This window comes from Vicugna pacos, chromosome 12, assembly GCF_048564905.1.
Source record: "Vicugna pacos chromosome 12, VicPac4, whole genome shotgun sequence".
NCBI classification, from domain to species: domain Eukaryota; kingdom Metazoa; phylum Chordata; class Mammalia; order Artiodactyla; family Camelidae; genus Vicugna; species Vicugna pacos.
The window spans coordinates 2,828,234-2,841,591 of NC_132998.1; the positions used below are offsets into that span (position 1 = coordinate 2,828,234).

Consider the following 13,358-nt stretch of genomic DNA (forward strand, 5'->3'; position numbering starts at 1 on the left):
AATCAAATAGGAAAGCATTTACTTAGTGTGCTGGGCAAGCTAAGTGCATGGTAGGTATTATCTCATTTAATTTCCCCAACTGCAGTAGTTACTAATTAAAGCATGATCCCTGTCCACCTGGAGCATGCCCTTGGTTTGTTTTTGTTTTTTGGGGGGAGGTAATTAGGTTTGTTTTTTAATTGGAGGTCCTGGGGATTGAATCCAGGATCTTATGCATGCTAAGCATGCGCTCTTAAGCTATATATAGACCCTCCCTGCCAGAAGAGTGCCCTTGAGTGGGGGCATGAGGAGTATACAACTGCATTACCCTTTTTGTTACCCATATGCAGCCCACTAGCAATAAACACTGGGATCACTGGTAAATAGAAGTCAAGAGTAACATTGTTACAATAATGGGGGCAGCATCAGCCTGCGGTTCAGCTTCCTCATCTGCAAAAAAAAAAAAATGAGGATGTTGAGCTAGATTCAATTTCAAGACTAACCGATATTTATTCTTTGATTCCACGTGCCAAGGACATTTCTAACTTCCTTTCCGGCTAAATTTATATGATACTTGGTAACTGGCTAATCTCATAAAATAGGTGATGCTAGGTTTTTAATCCTCTCCTGCTAAGGGAGCAAAGAAATAGCATTTTAGGATGCTTTGCTAATTAAAGCCTCCAGTCATCCCCTTCCAGATGCTGCCCAATTTTGTACCAAGACCCAGTCACTGTTCTCTGCTGGGGGGTCTGACCAGTGTCCGGGGGCGCTGTTCCAGGCCCAAGGCAAAGGAAGAACACAGCGAAAGGAAAAAGGTTCGCTTCCTCACCTTAAGGTAGTGCAATCTGTGTGAATTATTCATTCACAGGCTCTCTTCCTGCCTTGCCAATTTCGGGGAGTGTGGTCCTTTCTTAACAGACACATTCCCTGTTGTTGTGTCTTTATTTCATCTGTGGTCAGGCTCTAAACTGCACCTGGTCCGCAACACAGAACACGATGACCTTTACGGCTGTGGGTTTCCAAATTACTCTGATGGTACCCAAGTAAAAAAAATACAGCTTACATTGTGATCTAGCACATATACATATACATAACACACACAGCACACACACAGTCACACTCATACACACACACTCTCACACTTTCTCTCTCTTGCACTTATACACTCCACAGTAAAATCAAAGTTCTCATTTTGGGGGGGTTTCATTTCCTTTCTCCCTCCCTCCCTCCCTTCATCAACCCCATAAATTGACGTTTTAACCTGCCACTAAGTTACAACATGCAGTTTGAAAACTGCTCCTTTAGAAGTGGTGTTTGATTGCTTCTCGTGTCGGCTCCATGGATGTGATGGCCACTGCACTTGCAAAGGCACAAACTGCTGAATGGACAGGTTTCACATCAATCCACCTTTTACATTTTAAGTTTAAATATTTTTAGTCAATGTTTTGGGATAAAAAATTCAAGAAAATCTTGTAAAATATGGATTTCATAGGAAAGAATGTATGAACTGTATATATTGTTTCCTTCAACAAGTGTTTATTGTCTATTATTGCAGGTGGTAGTCTAGGTTCTAAAGCATAGCACAGGAGGGGGAAAAAAGGGATGAGAACCCCTGCCCTCACAGGGCCTGTGTTTTATTAGAATGCATTGGTTTTCTGTTGCTGCCTTAGCACGTTTAGTGACTTACCGCACATTTCGCGACTCGACCCAACATCCGAGTGCGCTTACCCGTTCGCACTGCGCTGTGCCTCTTTCCTGGGGACCCCAGTAGGGAATCTGCTCCCAAGCCCGTTCAGGCTCCTGGGCGGAACTGGGTCCCTCGTGAACGTCGGGGTGAGGTTTCGGCCCCAGGAGCTGCCGTCGGGGGGCCTCTCCCCTCCGTCAGCGCGGCTTTCCTCATCGCACCGCCGCCTTCATCTTCAAAGCAGCCGCGGTGTGCCGAGCCTTCCTCGCCCTTCGAGTCTCTCCGACCTCCGCCTTCCCCCGCTCTCCGCCGCCTTACTCTCTGGCTTTTAAAAGCTCAAATGACTACAGCAGTCTTGCCCAGAGACTGCGGGCTGGTCACCCTATTTTAAGGCTAGCTGATAAGCAGCTTCAATCCCACGGCCAAGCCCCTTCACAGCCGGGCTTAGATCAGTGCCCCTCTGACTGCTCAGGGCACGGCAATCTGGGAGGTGCGCCTACCTACCAAAGGGCGCGTTCTGCCTCCCCGACAGGGGGAGACAAAAATGAAGACAAACAAGCAAAGCATGTAGTATGGTGGGTGGTGGTAGGTGCCGGGGAGAAGGTAAAGCAGGGAGGGCGGGGTGGAGACTGCTGAGTCGGGGGAGGCTTCGCTTTGGCTGAGACCCTGAAGGAGCTGGGGGGTGAGCGTGTCCTGTGGACCACCGCGAGGCGCTCCCGGTGCAGGGAGGGGCGGGCGCGGAGCGCCTGCCGCGGAAGCCGCCCTGGCGGTAGCACAGTGGAGACAGCAGCGGTGCTGGCGCGGCTGGGGGAAGTGAGCAAGGGCAGGGGCGCAGATTTTCGGGTTACAAAGGTACGTGAGGCATGTCACAGCCGACTTCAGTTTTTGTCCTGAGCTAACAGAATGAGGAAGGTGCCAGTAGGTGAGTTGGAGAGAACTGTGGGAAGAGCAGGTTCTGTGTTTTACATTAATAGCCACTAAATCTAGCTGATTTAATTTAATGGAAAATTAAATATGCTGTAACATCTTGAACTTGATATTAAGAAGAGTAGATGAAAATTTTTTTACTGTAGTAAGAAAAAGATGCAGACGTTGAGTGAAATTCAGATTAGAAAAGATTTTAAATCTCAAGTGATACGGATATTTGAAAAAAAAGCACTTAAAGAACTGTATAATTACTCGAATAATATTAAGTTTTCAAAAGTGAGGTGGAAAGAAACAAATTATTCTATCAAAGGGTTTTTTTTTCCCCCTCAATTAGATTCGAGTCTAAGGGTAGGCAGGACACCGAGCCAGGTGTCCAGGAAGTAGCACTATAAAAAGTGGCATTTTAAACCTGATACTTTAAATGTAAGAGCTGCTTACTTAATTAATTCTAATTTAATAGAGCCAGGAGTGTCTCCCTTGTTATTTCTTTGGAGAGTTGTTGGAAATTATTGCTAAGACTTTAAAAAAATGTTTCATCAGGGCTAGATTTCCAGAGCTTGGCCTATATTTTTACAACTAAAATGAGAAATGGGAAGCACGTGAGTGCTTTGAAGTTCCTGTGAGATGGAAATGCTTCCGTGGTACTTGAGCCAAGTGTTGATTCGTAGGTGTTACTCTGAATACGGCGCTTATAACCTTACAACTGATGGTGAATGTTCACACGTTGTAATGGAATCTAGTTTGGGCATCAGAGAATTTCATTAGCAACCGAGAGGCACATCTTTAGGCTCTTTCCTAAGTAATATCCCTGTCTGTTAATGGAAGGCTAAAATTCTGTCAGGCATTTGTTTTTAAGATTGAGGAGCTTGCTGTTTGTTCAGAGGTAAGTATTCCTGGGAGAGGCAGCACGCATCTGTCCCTGGAGCGCCCGGAAACAGAGCGGCACAGCCCGGGACGCGGGAGAACAGGGCAGGTGGCGCGGGGCGCCCTGGCTGCTGGGATTCTGTGCCGCCTTCTCTTCCTGCGGTGGGCAAAAGCCTTCCTATTAAACAAAAACGACCTTTCCTGAATACATTCTCTCCTGCCTGTTTCCCTCCTCTACTCTTCACACGTTTTTAACTGGAATTTAAATCTCTTAATCAATGATTTCAGATACAATTTTATTTTCTTTGGAGAGTGGGGTAAATTATCCCCTAAGCTCAGAATTCCCAATGCTTTGCACTTAGATTGTGGAGGAAGACACAGCTATGGCCTAATCCCCAAATCTCTCTAGGATGAGAGTGAATCCCAGCTCCCTGCCAGGCGGTCCACCTCTGAGTAATGGCCCCACTGGCTGAGTTGTGCATCAGACAAGGGGTGGAGTTGAGCTTCACTCTATAATCTCATTGTGCGACCTCATCAGTGATACCCAGGAAAGTTCTGGAGCCCAACTTTCAGTGGGCTAGGAAAAAAAGAAGTTTATGTAAACGGTTTTGTAGATCTTTACCCCAGAGAACAGAAGTACTAGGAGTCACATGTTTTAAATTATTTGAAGATATATCATGTGAAAGAAAAAAATATATATTTGTTTTGTGCAACTATAAAGAGTATACTTGAGGGCAAGGAATACCTGTCTTGGTGTCATCTCAGGACGGTGTTGAATGTGCTGCCTTGGGGAACAGTACGTTCCTCATTTCTGGAAGTCATTCATTTGTAACCTAAAGGATGAGCAGAAATTCAGAGCTGACTAGTTCAGTTTACTAAAACAAACACAAAACAGCTTATGCAGAGGCGTGGAGGTGTAGAAGACAACGTCTCACTCTTGGAATTGAAATCAGTTCATGGGGGAACTTCATGTGTGTGAGCATAAGTGGGGTGACAGGGAATTCCTGGGAGGGGAAGCATTACATTTTTACTGCCAGGCTGGAAGGCTTGGATGCTACCCTCTAAGCGGTTGCTGAATCACTGAATAACCTTAAATAGGAGAAGAGAAGGGTCCAGCTGACACCTTATAAAGTCTGTTTGGCTGCAGTGTCTCAATCGTAGGAAAATGAGGGAAGTGTGAAATAACGGGCCTGAACTAAGATAGGGATTGATCTAGTGGGAGTGTCAAGGGCCAGGGAGCAGAATCTATAGAACTTGGTAATTAATTGAATATAAGAGGTTAGTGAAAGAAAATTCTAGAAAGATATTTCTTGCTTAACCTAGTTGGTGATATTAATGGATAAAGCTATGGTGAGGTAGAGATATCAAGTGGATAGTTTGATATATTGCCATAGAAACCTGAGAATAGTTATCCCCTAGAAGGTGTTGAAATGCTTAATTAAGAAGGCGCTCTCAGAAGGAACGTGTTGAAAGGGAAGAGCATCAACGACACGTTAGCAGGTAATGTAGAAGCAGGTGCCTGCTAAGTGACGTGAAGTGTGGACAGAGAGCTAGGAAAACCAAGAGACCAGAGTCTGGGAGAACATAGAGGAGGGGGCTCCAGAGAGCCAGGGCTGTCAGTTGATACCACAAGGATATAGAACCTACAGACAGAGTACGTGGCCTTTCAGTTTCTTTCTGAACGTGGTATTTGCAAGAAATAATGGAAGTTCATGAGCCATTAACTGAATATTATTTACTCTCTCATAATCTTAAAACTTGCCTCCTGGTTAGGTGGTGTCATTGGTCACACAGTGTAAACATTGCAGAATATGCATCTATTTAAAACAGAATGGAGTGTTAGCAACATTTTTATTGTTTTGTGTTTTTAAATTGAAGTATAGTTGATTTACAATGTTGTGTTAGTTTCTGGGATACAGCATAGTGATTCAGTCATACATACATATATATACATATTCTTTTCCATTATAGATTATTACAAGATAGTGAATATAGTTCCCTGTGCTGTACAGAAGGTCCTTGTTGTTTATTTTATATATGATAGGAGTTTGGGATTAGGAGATACAAACTAATTTATCCATTCCCCTTCCTCTTTGGTAACCATAAGTTTGTTTTCTATGTCTGTGAGTCTGTTTCTGTTTTGTGAGTAAGTTCATTTGTCTCATTTTTTTAGATTCCACATATAAGTGATGCCATGAAATACATGGATTTATTTGTCTGACTTACTTACTTCACTTATTATGATAACCTTTAGGTCCATCCATTGCTGCAAATGGCATTATTTCATTCTTTTTTATGGCTGAGTAGAGAAACTTAAAAAAAAATAAGAATGTGAATCCCTTTTGCAGAATCAACAAACTCGATTCAAGGGAGGCTTATCCACTCATTCGTTCATTCATTCTGGAGATCAGTTGTAGGTCTGCTTTGTGGCTATGTGCCTGATACTGTGGTAGGCTTTGGGGATTCAATTTTTTAAAAAACATTATGACTCCTTGCTGTCCAGGAGTTCACAGTCAATTGGAGAGAAAGTCAATAAATCGCTTTTAGGTGCAGAAGCGGCGGGACAGAGGTCTGCGCCGGTGCCACAGGAGGATACTGGCAGTTGAGTGTTGCATGACCTGTAACCTCCTAAAACTCACGGATAACAGATTTTTAGGCCATTCGAGGGCAATTGATTCAGTACTTTGTTTCCTTAGTATGTAGTGACTAAGCACAATGAAAACACTGTTCTGTGACGTCAAGACTGAATCGTTTTCACTTTTGCATCTGGTGCTGCGCTACAATAAGGAAACAAAATGCTTTTTCAACTAGACGACTTTCCTCTTGATGAACTATTCATAGAGAAGAATCTAACACTGAATGAGTACTTTTTGGACTAGACTATTAAATCACTTGAAAATTTTCTACCAGTTATAAAATATATGAGGAGGGGAAGGGGAGGGACTTTGTGTATGGGGCCACAGTAATAATGCTGATTAAACTGAAAATAATTTAAAATTGCCACCAGCAAATAAGAATATTGGAACCTTATACCATTGCACATACTTATTAATGATTTGAGCTTATAGAACACTTTAAAACTTTAAATAGCATTACTACTTACAGCAAAATCAGCCACTCAATTAAAATGTGATCTAAGATACAAAACTCAAATTGCCAAATTAAAGCAAAGAAACAAAAATCTTTACAGTTTATACTAAGCCAGGGAATTCCTTTTATGTAATGTTTTATATTGAACTTGTTAAAAATGAGAGTGATTTAGCTGCTGAATGTACCTTCAGCAGCCATGGTTCAGTATTATTGTGTTTTGCTCCTATTAAGCAGCAATGTTGGCTTCCCATGATTTACGGTCGGATTAGCCCAGTCAATAAAGGGCTGTTACGCTGAGGTTCTGCTCACTGTTGGCTATTTTTACCTTTATCTTTTATTGCTTATTCTCTTCTGGTGGCAAACATATTTTACCTTTACCTTGGATCTCCTATTCTTACTCCAGTCCTGTTAAAGGAAAACTAGGAGGGAAAGAGAGAGAGAGAGAGACAGACTAAGTAACATGGGGCAGTGTAAATTCATTTGCAAAGGATGTTTGCAAATAATCGAATGCAATCTCTGCTTTGCAACTTTGAAATACCCTATTCTTGAAAGGGCTGTTGGAGTAATTGTGGAGAGAGCTGATTTGGTCAGCCTGTTTCTAGGATTCATAACTGAGATGCTTTTGTTCTCTCTTGAAATAAAATTGAATATTCTCAGCAGACACTTTGGCTGACAGATACATTTAAACAGGTATCAAGATTAGAAATCTCTGCCTCCAACTTCAGTTACAACATATGATCGATTTGTGAGATTACTTAAGGCAAATGTCCGCCAGACAGCCAACTATTGTTTGAGATGAAATTTCACAAGTGAAATAAACTTGTTGAGCGCCCCCCTGCACATATAATACAAATGCGAACTATCTGCCTACACGTTATAATTTTGAAGACGTCTTATGTGAGCTGTAAGGGAATTCCCTTATGACTAAAGCTTATAATAAAAGCTGTTAATGGTAACTTTTGACAAATCCACATTTCTCCTGTGTAATGGTCTAGCAGACTCTATTCAGTGAAACCGTATCTCATCACTACATATGATACTGGTGGTATAATATGAAAGAAAAGCGTTCATATCAGTGGATTAAAAAAATCTAGAGCAGAAGTTCAGTTGACCCTTGAACAACACACGGTTCCACTTACATGTAGACTTTTTTCAATAGTTCTATACTGCTGTGAGCTCCACGGTGGGGTGCATCTGGGGACGTGGAATGGTGTACACGCAGGTTGTCAACTGTGCGGGGGTGGGCACCGCAAAGCCGCATGCTGTTTAGAGTGGACTGTGTTTTCAGTAGTGCTGTAACCTCTCACATGGGTGGGGGTATTTTTGGTAGTAATAGGAGCCTTCCACGAAGGCCTTAGCCTTTCAGAAGTTACTGAAATTACAGGAAAACGGAGACATTGTCAGGAGGGATCAGGTGATTTTTAATTCAGTGGCCACTCGCTGTGCAGTCATGTTCCGTCTACCCAGCTCGTCAAGGCCTTACAAGCTTAATAGCACCCTCCCGTTTCTTCTGTGCTGTGATTTTCTCGGCCTTATTCCCACATGTGTATACCAACCCCATCTCATGATGCAGGCTTACAGAGTATGCTCAACAACTCCATGGTCCTCCTGGAGCTCATGTGCTAGGATGAGGATGGGCTGTTAGTGAAAGCTTCCTGAGCTTACGCATAATTAGATGTCCCTCCATTTGAGTCTTGCTGATAATTTATGGACCGTTTCCTTTTTCTTCACCCTTCTATGAACTCCCATACCATTTGTTTTGGAATAAGCATACCTGATTCTCCAGGGCACTTCTCTTTTGATCTAGCACACAGTGGGGCCTCTATTGACCAATCACGATGGTAGACACACCTCTGTTCAAGATGCAGATGTCAGCCACCTCTTTCTGGCTTTACAAGAGGAACGGTCACACTGAGAGACAATCTCAAGTTCCACCAGAAAGAAGTTCAAGAATTGTTTTGTAACTAGCTCAGTCAGTAGATGATCTTTTATTTTTATCAGTAGGTGGTAAAGTATAGGTGGCATCGTGTGTTCAGAAGAAGTCAAGGGCAAGGTATTAGTTGGTATGATGGTTAATTGTATGTGTCACCTTGTCTGGGCCAGAGTGCCTACATATTTTATCACTTTTCAGGATGTTTCTATGGGAGTGTTTTTAGATACAATTTACATTTAAATTGGCAGGCCTGAGCAAAGCAGAATGCCCTTCATACATGGGTAGGCTGGTGGCATCGCCTCCGTGCTCTCCTGCCTTGTTTCAGCTGTGGGGTGGTTTTTTTTACCTTATGGTTGCCATCTTCACGCTCTCCCGATGCCATGCTCCAGAGTGCCAGTGTCTCCTAGGAGGGAACTTGTACACGAATCTGGTATCCTGGTTTTTATGCCTGGTGCCCTGGTTTTTGCTCCTACTACCCAGGGGAATGTCTTGATCCCCTGGCACTAGAAACTGTGGAGTTGGTATTTCGGGATCCCATGAGACTGCGACAATCAGAGCAACGGTCCTTGACAAGCTTCCACCCCCAGGGTCCAGGACAGGCGGCAGACTAAAGCACACCCCGGTCCCACACCCAGAGGCTGCCTCCAGGTCATGGGGCTCTGTGGGCCAACAGGGCTTACGCTGGCAGCCCACAGGACTGCATGTATTTGCATCCTTTAAAAACTGCTGCCTGAGGGTCTAGCTTACATTCAGCCTGAATCTAGGTGCTGGTTGAGAACCCCATGTTGGGACACTGGAAGGTAGTGGCATGCCATTACCCACCGGGAGCTGATACAAATAAAATAGACTGCTTGGACAATCACAGAGGTCTGAGAAACAACCAAGAGCTAGGACAGGGTTGAGAGCTAAGCCTTACCGTCTAATGAGGCCACTCCTTCAAGACTGGGAGAGGTGGCTGTTTCATCTGATGTGTTGAAACCAACACAGAGTCAAGAAAAATGAGGAAACAGAGGTATATGTTCCAAAGAAAAGAACAAGATAAAACTTCAGAAAAATAGACCTTAGTGAAATGGATAGAAGTAACTGACCTGGTAAAGAATTCAAAATAATATTCATAAAATGATCACTGGACTTGGAAGAGGAATAAATGAACACAGAGAGAACCTCAGCAAAGAGACAGAAAATACAGAAAGTACCAAATAGGAGCCACAGAGCTAAAGAAGACAATAACTGAACTGAAATCCACACTCCAGGGGGTCCACAGCAGGCTGGAGGAAGCCAAAAGAAGGATCAGGGAACTTGAGAACAGGTCGGTGGGGCACACTCCAGTCGGAGCACCAAAAAAGAAAAAGGAAGGACAAAAGTCAAGACGGCTTAAGGAACGTCTGGGACAATATCAGGCAGACTAACACTGGCATTTTGGGGTCTCAAAAGGAAAAAAAGAGAAAAGGGGGCAGAAAGCTTATTTGAAAAAATAACGACTGAAAAATCTCCCTAACCCGGAGAAGGAAACGGACATTCACACTCAGGAAGCCCAGAGAGTTCCTAATGAGATGAAACCCAAGGAAACCAATCCATGCACGTTATAATTAAAATGTCATAATTTAACAAGAGGGAAAGAATCTTAAAAGCAGCAAGAGAAAACAACCTGTTATGTAAAGGAAACCCCTTAAGACCATCAGTAGTTTTCTCAGGGGAACTTTGCAGGCCAGGATGGAGTGGCATGAAATATTCAAAGTGCTGAGGGGGAAGAAACCAAAAAAAACCTACTATCCAAGAATACTCTACATGGCAAAGTTATCCTTCAGAGGTGAAGGAGAGAGTTTTCCAGATAAGCATGAACGCACAGAGTTCACCATCATTAAACTGTTCTCACAAAAGTTAAAGGCACTTCTTTAAGTTGAAAAGAAAGAGCAATAATTAGTAACAAGAAAACATATAATAGCATACATCTCAGTAAAAGGTAAATATATAGGAAAGTTAGTGAATGAATTACTTATAAAACTATTATTTAGAGTAAAAGTCAAAAGTAAAAATAAGTATAACTACAATAGGAATACTACTCAGCCATAAAAACTGACAACATAACACCATCTGCAGCAACATGGATGCTCCTGGAGAGTGTCCTTCTAAGTGAAGTAAGCCAGAAGGAGAAAGGAAAATACCATATGAGATCGCTCATATGTGGAATCTAAAAAAAAACAAAGCATAAACACAAAACAGAAACAGACTCACAGACATAGAACACAAACTTGTGGTTGCCAATGGGGCGGGGGCAGGAAGAGATAGATTGGGATTTCAAAATTGTAGAATAGATAAACAAGATTATACTGTATAGCACAGGGGAATATATACAAGATCTTGTGGTAGCTCACAGAGAAAAAAATGTGACAATGACTGTATATATATGTTCGTGTATAACTGAAAAATTGTGCTCTACACTGGAATTTGACACAACATTGTAAAATGATTATACATCAGTAAAAAAAAAGGATTAAAAAAGTACAACTACAATAAGTAGCTAAGGGATACACAAGGTAAGAGGATGTAAAACGTGGTATCAAAACAGAAAACGCAGGGTGGGAGAATGAAACCTTAGAGCTTTACATGTACCGTGTAAGGCACCCCGGAAGGCTTACCACGTGCAGAAACCTCCAGTAGAAGCACGGAAGATAATGAGAAAGGAATCTAAGCTCACCACTCAAGAAAGTCTTCAAATTACGAAGGAAGAGAGCCCGAGAGGAAAGGAACAGGGAGGAACAACAAGGTGTTACTAAGCCCATACCTACCAATAACTGAATGTAAATGGATAAAATTCTCTAATCAAAAGATGCAGAGTGGCCAGATAGATTAAAGGGGGAATAAAAGGACTCATCCACATGTTGCCTACAAGAAATTCACTTCAGAGTAAGGATACACAGACACTGAAAGGGAAGGAATGGAAAACATTTCCATGCAGATAGAAACCATAAAAGAGTCAGGGCAGCTACACTTCTACCAGACAAAATAGATTTTAAGACAAAGACTGTCACAACATTGTAAAGTGACTATAACGCAATAAAAAAAAGTTAAAAATAAAAAGGCGAAGATTGTAACTGGAGACAAAGATCATATATAATAATAAAAGGGGGGACTTATCAGAGCTCCAAAGAGAAGGAGGCAAGTTTTTTTTCTGACCATTGCCGTTGACAATTTACTCCACTGATACTTTTATATCCACCGGTACAATTCAAAGACAGACTCACCGAAATTATCCCTTTATAGTTAAAATGTTAACTTGAGAGGAAGGGATGTTATGCTGGTGTTTATGTGCTAGGTCTGTGGGGGTTTTTCTCATTCAAAAATTTTGCAGTTGTTTGCCTGGAGCAATTTAAGGTGCGGAGAGTAGGAACAGTGGGTGCAGCGGTAAAGGACTGTCTCACTGAACGCCGAGCTTCCCTTGCCCGTTTCGCTGTTGCTAATACAACGTTAATGTTCTCACTAAATCACAAAAACACCAAGTAGAAACTGACGCTGGAAGCATTTATAGATATTCAGCAATTAGCAGAGGCCGATAATTCCTATTTATGGAATAACAAATAAAACCTAGGTGATTTTTTTTAACCCTGGTACATTTCAAACAAAATATGTTATATGTAAGTTTTTGGCCTTAGGAAATAAAAAAAAATGTGTTAGATCTTATGTACATAATATACCTTTTTTTATAATTTATCCTGACTCCAGTATGTAACCTTTGAAAGTAAAGCAGACTTGGCACCAGCAGGGCATAGCATCGGAAAGGACAGTCATAATATCAAAGAGCCAGAAGGACGTCCACGCTTAATGCCTTATTATATAATTAGAGTTCATAATTTATAAGGATGGAATAATGAGAATAATCTTAAGTAGCTAAACTTATGTTTCTGAAAATATTTATGCGAAGGTACTGCTTGAAAGCGTTAGGATTTACAGGCATCACTGTGTTTAACCTTAACAGCAATGTGATGAGACAGGGATTACCTTCACGTATCAGGAAGGAAACTGAGGAGTTTTGTAGTGAAATACCAAGGCCACACAGTTAACATCTAGCTCAGGATAAGCCCACGGCTGGCTGGTGTTCATGCTCTTAACCACGACTTACAATTACTGCCTGCCTGACTCTCTGGAAACCCTACATTTATCATTTCTTTCATCGTCATCACCAGTAGATGAACATTCAGTATAGGTAGAACACATTACCTCGTAGCCAACTTTTAATTATTCATGGTAAAGAAAATTTTTTTTCAATCAGGGGAAATTGAAATTCGCAATTGTCATTTTTCAAGTTTAGGCAAAATTGGGAAAATTCCATTATAATAGAATTTTTAATTATAAGATAATAGAAATAACAAAAAAAATCTGGTAAATGAACCCTATACTTCAGAGAGCATTAGTGTTTTAAAATAGATCTAGATTTTATAAGCCTATTTGCCTTTTTATTGTAACAAATCTTTTATCTCAAAGGTAATAGTCTATGCCATGACTTTCATTTGATTCTCAGTTCATGACCTTGGATTACAATACTCACATATTATAGTCAATTTTTCACATTCCAACCTCTGTGTCTCATCTTTATGATGGAAAAGTTGAAGAAGTTAGTACAGAGCTATATCTAGGAACTTTTCTTCAATGCCAGCCTTAAAAATTTATTAGCAACTTGATGTGATTTAATGGATTTCAGGAATATTTTTGGCCTCAAGGTATGCTCCTTTTTTGCCTATCTCAGTGGCTGAAATTTTTGTATCAGAGAGTCACTCATTCATAGCTTGAAGATTCCAATATTCAGGAGTTATTTAATGAAATTCAAATTTCCACAATAAGGGCAGTCACTCTTTGTATGTAATAATATAATTTTTTTGTCCA

The 13,358-nt window shown here is 41.4% G+C and overlaps 1 protein-coding gene and 1 long non-coding RNA gene across 11 annotated transcripts in view; one reads left to right on the forward strand and one right to left on the reverse strand.

The window, feature by feature from the left end:
• Window positions 1-13,358, forward strand: part of TAFA2 (TAFA chemokine like family member 2) — a 528,067-nt gene that overhangs the window by 487,371 nt on the left and 27,338 nt on the right. The window lies entirely within an intron of this gene.
• On the reverse strand, window positions 34-2,185 carry LOC140700380 (uncharacterized). Its single transcript, XR_012078774.1, has 3 exons — window positions 1,708-2,185; window positions 809-953; window positions 34-429 (listed from the first exon to the last, which is right to left on the reverse strand). It is a non-coding gene; the product is annotated as an uncharacterized lncRNA (long non-coding RNA).